Source organism: Lactuca virosa, chromosome 1 (genome assembly GCF_052849685.1).
Source record: "Lactuca virosa cultivar CGN04683 chromosome 1, Lactuca_virosa_CGN04683_v6, whole genome shotgun sequence".
Lineage (NCBI taxonomy): Eukaryota > Viridiplantae > Streptophyta > Magnoliopsida > Asterales > Asteraceae > Lactuca > Lactuca virosa.
In genome coordinates this window covers 123057569-123066629 of record NC_136426.1, presented here as the reverse complement: position 1 = coordinate 123066629, position 9061 = coordinate 123057569, and the positions used below count along the sequence as shown (strand labels likewise).

The following is a 9061-nucleotide window of genomic DNA, read 5'->3' as shown; positions in this document are numbered from 1 at the left end:
TGTATTGACTCTTCCACTAGCTTAGATAAAGCATCTTTATGGCATTGTCGTCTTGGACATGTAAGCAAGAAACGCATAGGCCAACTCCAAAAGGATGGAGTCTTGGAGTCATTTGACCTAAAGTCAGATGATAGTTGTGAATCTTGTTTGCTTGGTAACATGACAAAGTCACCTTTTACTGACACTTGTGCTAGGGGTGAAGGTTTGTTGGACCTCATACACACGGATGTGTGTGGACCCTTCAGAACTGCCACGATGCTAATCGTTTCTATGTGACTTTTACTGATGATTTTAGTAGATATGGATATGTCTACTTAATCAAGCATAAGTCAGAAACCTTTGAGAAATTCAAAGAGTTTAAGCAAGAAGTGGAGAATCAGTTGGGCAGGAACATTAAGATGCTTCGATCCGATCGTGGTGGTGAGTATCTTAGTACTGAGTTCCTTGACTATCTTAAGGAATGTGGGATTGTCTCACAATTGACACCTCCTACGACACCACAGTTGAATGGTGTAGCTGAGAGGCGCAATCGGACCTTATTGGACATGGTTCGTTCCATGATGAGTCGAGCTTCGCTACCAATCTCATTTTGGGGGTATGCCTTAGAGACTGCCGCCCATATCCTTAATCTAGTCCCTACAAAGAAGGTTGCCAAAACACCTCACGGGATGTGGACTGGAAAAGTTCCCAATCTAGACCACATCAAGATTTGGGGTTGCGAGGCTTTCGTGAGACATGAGACTCACGATAAGCTCGAACCCCGAAGCGAAAGGTGTATTTTCATTGGCTATCTACAGAAATCCTTTGGCTACATTTTCTACAGACCTAGTGATAATGTGGTCTTTGTAGCAAGAAGAGGATTCTTTCGAGAGAGAGAATTCATGAGCCAAGGAGACAGTAGGAGGCAAATTGACCTTGAGGAAATTCAAGAGTCAAGTGGTGAAGGAACTTCAAACCCTAGCACTCAACCTGAGGAGGAAACTCCTGTTGAGCCGACTGAAGAATCTATACCTCTGAGGCGTTCCACCAGAGTTAGGAATGCACCTGAGCATTATTATGGTTTTCATATTACTGCAGAAGGTGAGACACTTATCAGTGATAACACACTGGTAAATCTGGATGAGCCTAACAGCTACACGGAAGCCATGGCAGGCCCTGAGGCTGCTAAATGGAAAGAGGCTATGGATAGCGAGATACATTCCATGTATGACAATCAAGTTTGGAACTTGGTTGACAATGTACCTGATCGTAAGATAGTTGGGTGCAAATGGATCTTCAAGAAGAAGACCGACATGGATGGTAATGTACACACTTATAAGGCACGACTGGTTGCAAAGGGTTATTCTCAAACTCCGGGAGTTGATTATGATGAGACCTTTTCACCAGTGGCCAAGATTAAGTCTATTAGCGTTCTGTTAGCCATTGCTGCATTTCATGATTATGAAATATGGCAAATGGATGTCAAAACCGCTTTCCTTAATGGAAAGTTGGCTGAAGATGTTTACATGGTTCAACCAGAGGGTTTTGTCAGTATAGAGTACCCCAGTAGAGTGTGTAAGCTCGAGAAATCCATTTATGGATTAAAACAGGCACCTCGCAAATGGAATCTTTGCTTTGATGAGAAAATCAAAGAATTTGGCTTTTCAAGGAGTGAAGATGAATCTTGTGTCTATATCAAGGCTAGTGGGAGTATAGTCAGCTTTTTGGTACTGTATGTGGATGACATACTACTCATAGGAAATAACATCCCAACCCTGCAGGAAGTAAGGTCCTGGCTTGGGAAGTGTTTCACTATGAAGGACCTTGGAGAAGCTGCCTATATCCTAGGGATAAGGATTTTGAGAAACAGGAGTAAAAGACTAATTGGACTTAGTCAAAGCACCTATGTGGACGAAGTGTTGAAAAGGTTCAACATGCATAACTCCAAGAAAGGAGAGTTACCCATCCAGAGTAACGCCAGATTGAGTAAGACACAAAGCCCTAGTACTGAGGCTGAGATAGCAGAAATGAGTCGAATACCTTATGCTTCAGCTGTAGGATCGATCATGTATGATATGACGTGTACTCGACCTGATGTAGCCTTTGCTTTGAGCATGGTTAGCAGGTATCAGGGGAACCCTGGCAAGGCACACTGGACTGCGGTAAAGAATATCCTCAAGTACCTACGGAGGACTAAGGACTGGGTCCTTACCCTCAGTGGCAGTGAGGACTTGAGAGTTGTAGGGTACAGTGATGCTAGCTTTCAGACTGACAGGGATAATTTCCGCTCTTAGTCGGGCTGGGTCTTTACTCTAAACGGAGGGGCAATTACTTGGAAAAGTTCCAAGCAGGAGACAGTGGCTGATTCCACTTGTGAATCAGAGTATATAGCAGCAAGCGAGGCAGCAAAGGAGGCTATATGGCTAAAGAACTTCATCGGAGACCTTGGAGTTGTACCAGTTATAAAGGAGCCAATGGAGATTTTCTGTGACAGCAATAGTGCGGTTGCCTTAGCCAAGGAACCAAGAGATCATGGGAGATCCAGACACATTGACAGAAAATATCACTTCATTAGACATTGAATAGAAGAAGGAATCCTCGTGGCAAAGAGGGTATCATTGGATGAGAACCCAGCAGATCCCCTCACGAAGGGACTGACTCGGGCTAAGCATCTCCAGCATGCTCGGAGCATAGGGCTGAAGGATGATATTAGTTTTAGTAGTTAGATAATTTTGAAATTTGTAAAATGTAATTGACATTTGATGATAAATAAAAGCTGTTATTTATGAGTAAAGTGTTGCTATCTCTTGTCAATCGTTTACTATTATTTCTTTTTGCATGTTTTGACTTCCAGAATAATTATGTTATGGTTTATATCATATTATTCAAACTCTCCACACTCGGTCATATGTTGGAAGTAGATATGAATCAAGACTGTCATGGGTTGGCTTGTAGAGGTCTAAGATGTTAGACAAAGCGGGGCTACAACACTCATGAGTGCTCATAAGTTCTGAGTATTGGATTCAACCCACGCTCACTTGTATCACTTCATGGAATTTATCTCGAGTGATCGTGAGACGGTAATATCATATAAGTCTTCAAACCTAGAGATATGATTTGTTGCCTATGAGTTGGTTATGCATTGATTACACGAAAATGCATTGGTAACTCGATGTTATAAACCGTGTTTTTGTGTGTAATTCAACAAGTAGTAGAGCAAACGTATGAGTCGAAGTTTATCTGTTCCTTCTAGGATTAGAAGCGATATCTGGGCCCCTCGATGCTTTTGTTTTGACCTATGTACCGGGCCCGGTCAGAACTAAATTGATGTGTTCAGTTAAGTTCTATGTCAAACAAATCGGAAATCGGGAAACAAATGCTGGACAATAAGCAAGACCATGTTCCATGTATTTGTCCGGCTGATATCTAGAACAGAGGATTATATGATCACTTATCTAAAATGGCGCTTCATAGTTCAATAGAGTTTAAAGAGCTACGATTGCTGATCGGTTCCTGAAGTCATACTTGCAACTATAGTTATTAGACTTATCCAAGTGGGAGACTGTTGGATATAGTGTCTAAGTCCATAACTATATTTGGTATGTACTTGACCCGACCCAGAATGGTCCATTTGGGTTGCACTTCACCCGAACAATTTATGGATAATCGTTTGAGAATAGTATAAGTTATGATTTATTAATATATTATAAGTCCTAATATATTAATATAAAATCATATTATTTAATTAGTACTGATCTATAATTAATCTAGAATTAATTTAGAGATCAAAAGTATGACTAATTAAATATGGGCTCTTGTATTTATATAGTGTGGGCTAATGCTTATTTGGAATGGGCTAGGCTTGCATGGAAAGTCCATGGATACTCCATGGAGCTTTAACCCATGGATCTCATGGAAATGAAAAGACATGGGTATTAGGGTTTACATGAATGTAACCCTAATCCACCACACTATATAAAGGAGGCTTTGGTTCTTGAAATTGCATGAGTTGATGTGTGTAAACTAAGAGGGCCGATTTCAAGAAGTTTGTGACTATTCTCTCAAGTTTCCAAGTTTGTGGTGATTTGTGACTTCCATTTGAGGCATCCACATTATTGGTGCTAGGCTCTCAAACTCCAAGCAATCAACTACTACTACAAGGTAAGTAATTCTACTAGTTTTATTTGATTCAAGTCCCCCATGCCATGCTAGTTAGGATAAGAACCTTGGAAAAATAATTATTTGCATGTATCTTAGTCAAACATAGATCCAAGGTTTCTAGGGTTGCATGTACACCATAGGAGTGTTAGAATGCTCAAAAACCCATCAATGACACCAGATCCCACAGCCTATTCTCGTTCCTTGCTTGATACTCTTCTCTTCTTCTTCACAAAGTGCACCAAAATGCCCAAGGATTAGCTCTCTTTCTCTTTTAGCTCACTACAAACGATTAGGGTTTCACACAGGGGTGTTGGGTGGCTGGTGAGGCAGAAATGAGGGCTTAAGGCTCCTTAAGTAGGGTACAAACCCGGAGATTTGGGGTTTCCTCACACAACACCAACTCGGCGAGTCGGTTCTCTGACTCGTCGAGTTGGTCATTAGACCCACGTGACCAAATCTGACTCTACTCGACGAGTCGGGCATATAACTCGTCGAGTCACTCATTAAATCCAAAAAATAAATATATAAATATTATACCTGAGAGTCGGGATGTTACAACGTATAACAATATTGTCCGCTTTGGGCTCCCGGCACGAAAACTTCCCAGGCGGTCACCCATCCCTGGATTGCTCTCACCAAATCACGCTTAACTACAGAGTTCTTATGGGATCTGCTGCCCTCATGATAAAATTGGAACGATACAGAGAAGATTAGCATGGCCCCTACGCAAGGATGACACGCACAAATCGAGAAATGGTCTAAAATTTAAAGGTGGGTTGCACCTGATCCCACATCGACTTGGAAGGAGAACGCAACATTTCCTTATAAGGGGTGTGGATACCTTCCTTTTCCAAACGCGTTTTAAAACCGTAAGGGAAGGAGATCCCATAAGAACTCTGCAGTTAAGCGTGCCCGGTGAGAGTAATCCAGGGATGGGTGACCCCTCCTGGGAAGTTCTCATTCCGAGTGGCCCAAAGCAGACAATATTATGATACGTGTCGGTGGGGGATGTTACACTTCTGGAGTAGATCAAAAGCTCACCTTTAACACAAAAGACTCAAAAGTGCACAAAATACCCCATAAACTAGATCTAACATATATGATCATCAAGGAATGAGATTTTTACCTCAAGAAGCTTGTAAATGAGAAGCTAGCCCTGGATCTACAAGCTCAAGACACTCCTTCAAGTGTTCCTCTTCGTCTTCTTCTCCTTCACAAACCACCAACAAACACTCTTTCAAGCTCAAAACTCACCAAATCACTCTAGGGTTTTGTTTTCTGGGATAAGGAGGATGGAGGTTGGTCAATAGAGGTCCAAGATGGGGTTTAAGACATTTAAATAGGGCACAAACCCTAAAAATTAGGGTTTTACCAAGCCTTTCATACGTCATGTATACTCCACGTACGCCTCGCGTACGTGGGTGATATATGCGATTAGGCATTGGGCTACGCCAAGCGTACCACTTAGTATGCCCCGCGTACTAGCTAAAGGACCAAAATGAAAGTTTTTTCAATAAAAAGGGTTAAAAGTGAAACTTACCAATTTCAAGAGTTACATTCCACCTTTATTGGATAGGAGGATCCAAAGTAGAATCCCTCTAATGATTCACACCCAAGAACACCAATGAGAGAATCAAAAGAAAACTAGGAAAGAGGATCAAATTCTGCAAACCCTCATGTGGGTTACGAATTTCATCCTTAAGAGGGAAATGAGATAATGGCCAAAACTTCTAAGCGAAGGAATGATCAAAAGGGTTTGATTTCTAACATCCTATTTATACGCTACTATTACTTAGTCCCAAAGAACTCCAATCCCATGTGGGATAAGCCTAGATTTCTTCCACTTCCTTATCCCTTAGGATTTTTCGAATATTCCAATTAACTAAATATTAATTAATATTCAACCCTTTGAATTAATTAATTCGCAATTAACTCAAAAATAGTTTCTAATCAATTTCTCTAGTCAAGACAAATTACTAAACTAAATTTATCCTAAATTTCTTTTCCTTTAAATTTCTCAAAAGGGCCATAAGGGACACCCAAAAGGACGATGATATTATTACAAGTATTAATAATAGTTAATGACCTTGGATACTTTTTCAAACATATCACATCTATATGACTTAATTCATTAATCATAAGGTTAATTTTTAGTTATCTAACAATTCATCATTCTTGGGTTTGAGTTCTTAAAACTCAAATTCATCAATGTACCGAGGATTGATTATAACTTCATAATAAAATATAAAGTACTTGAACCCAGTTTATTAGATTTCTTCCAATTTTCATATTTGATAAACACATGCACATGAGAGATTAAATGAAGATGTTACCTTAATTTCACTAGTGGAAGTTGAATCCTTGAACCTCCTTTTGATTATTGATTTGGCTTTCTAATAAAAAAACTCATAAAATATCCCCTCTAAAACTCCAATCGGTGGTGTAAGAAATATAATCCAAATGAACAATATGTTCCTGATATGTCATGTTTTGATTTGTAGTTTACATGTCACATTCACTTAAATGATGTTGTGTTGTTGGAGGATGGAAATGCTCTAAGAATTATGAGTGATAGTTAGGTTATTTTATTCCCTTTATTTTATTGTTTAGTTTCTCTCTCCCTATAAATAGAGAGAGATGGTTATGTATTATTGTAAGAGTGCATAAAATGTAGTTCCTAGTGAGAGAGAGTGTGGTGGGATCCCTCCCACCAAGAGAGAGTTATCTCTCCCAACCCATGTTCTTCATGTAATGTTTTATTTCTCTCTTTCTAGTAAATTATGGGATTACTCATCTTTTCTGTTCTTCATATTTTTATGATCGTTAAATCTCAATATGTTCTTATTCTGCACAAATTGATCGTCAAAATGGGCTACAACAATTGGTATCAGATTCATACCTTGAAGGTTCAAGGGAACGACTCCCGATCGGTTCTTATCTTGATGATTTTTTTGATTTTTGCAAGATTTTTCGGGTTCAAAACCGGATGTTCTTATGATGAGTTTTTCTATTTTTGAGTGTTGATTCAAGCTTTCAAGAATAAAGTGTTTATAAAGTGTTTATGTTGCTGTTTGTAGAAACAATAAACAAGATCGTTTGATTCTATAAATAATAACGAGAATATAAAAGTCAAGAACGAAGATCAAAAAGGTGTCGAATGGTTAGAATAACAAAGCTCTAGAAGAGTTCAATGTGAACTTCTCTGTGACAGCTAGGTAGGGCGATACAATCGCTAAACCCTAATGATACATGCATGCAAATTAAATAGTCTAACCCTAGCAAACCATAATCACGGATGGACAAGCCCATCCCGTTATAAATGAGATTATTCACATACAAAACATTTGACGCAACACATTAATAACCCAACAATCTCCCTCTTTGTGTCAAATAAATAAAGGAGATTCTTCATTGTTGTATCTTCTGAACCTTGAACAACTTAGTCATCAAATTTAGAAGGGTATTTCTGATCACAAGATACCACCTAATCATGTCACTGAAGCATTTTAGATCCGCATCATTGTTTGCTTTGAATGCTACAGTTAAGCCCATGATGTTGTTCAGTGCAGTAGTGGAGTATAAATGTTTGTCTAATAAAAAGAACAAACTTTTCTAAACTTTATCACCATCTTTTCTTTGATACACCATGCTCCAATATGCCTTCTTAATCTTAACCAACCCCCCTCTTTTGAAAGCCCGTCGATTCCTCTTATGAAAGTCCGTCGATTCCTCTTTCCACATCCAGTTTTGCAACTTCATGAATTTAGCAAATCGGCATTCTTTTTAGATGAGAAAAGATTGGATCATACTTCACTTCATCTTTTTGAAAAAATCGGAAACAAGGAAATCTAGTTATTCAGATTCATACATGGTAGATCAGCAAGTGTGAAGTCTTCTTCATGCGACTTGCTCCTCTAAAACCCTTAAATTTGATGTTTGTAAAGTGTTCAGTTGGAAAAGGAGCATAAACTTTCACAGCAACCATCTTCTTTATGCTCCGTATCTTGAACTGAGGTTGTCCATTATTGAGATAAAAAGAGAAAAACATATTGTTAACTTCGTAGTCTGTAAGTGGTGCTTTCTCAATATGCTCAAAGCAATAGAATAGGAAGGCTTTCAGAGTGAGTGGGAAGTCGAGCTGAGAGTCAGCGATATTGAATAGTTTAAAAGATACCGAAGGCTTCCTTCTGAATTCTTTCTAAGGACCAAGGAGGAAACAGTGACATCGGTGTTGCAAGAGTAACTTTCGCAACTCTAGCTCCTGTTTCTTTTGCCTCTAATTCTATGCGAAGTATCAGAATATCATCAAGCTCCTTGTCTCGTTTCTTTCTCACAAGTTTTTCTCCTTCTGAAAGAACTTCTTCTTCATCATCATCGTCAATTATCTTCTCTTTCCCTTTAGATCCCGAAGCTTCATTAACCTTCAGATCTATTTTTAGTTTTTCCTCATGATGTTCATCAGTGGACTTCTTATCCTGGGGCTTAGGTTCTTCCTTTTCCTTAACTTTTTCTCCCCTTGTTTCGGAAAAGCATCACCTTCCGAAACACCTTTAAGGCAGTATAACATCGAAAAGACTAGCTTGAGCTTTTTAGAGAGGTGTTGGTGAACCGAAACAGTAAGAATATAATCCCGAGTTTCCACCAGACGATGCAGATACTGAATAATTTCCGACACGCAGCTGTTGGTAACTGCTTTCTCAGTCTCCATATCATCCATGTGTTTATTCGCATAATTGAGCTTGAGGGAAAGAACCTTGGCGTTTCCAGTCTTTGCAGCCAATTTGTCCATGATTCGGTTCTCAGCAGCAAGATCCTATTGAAGCTTCTCTATCTTCGAAACAATGGAAGCATTCATTTCGGAGTTCTCAACCTTGAGTTCACCACGAACCCGAGAAAGGGCTTCTCTTTCGATTTGTAAAGT

The 9061-nt window shown here is 39.3% G+C and overlaps 1 non-coding gene across 1 annotated transcript; it reads left to right on the top strand.

The window, feature by feature from the left end:
- Positions 1–4805: 4805 nt before the first annotated feature.
- LOC145151550 (U6 spliceosomal RNA) lies at positions 4806–4908 on the top strand. The gene has a single exon (XR_013732118.1). It is a non-coding gene; the product is annotated as a U6 spliceosomal RNA (small nuclear RNA).
- Positions 4909–9061: the final 4153 nt, after the last annotated feature.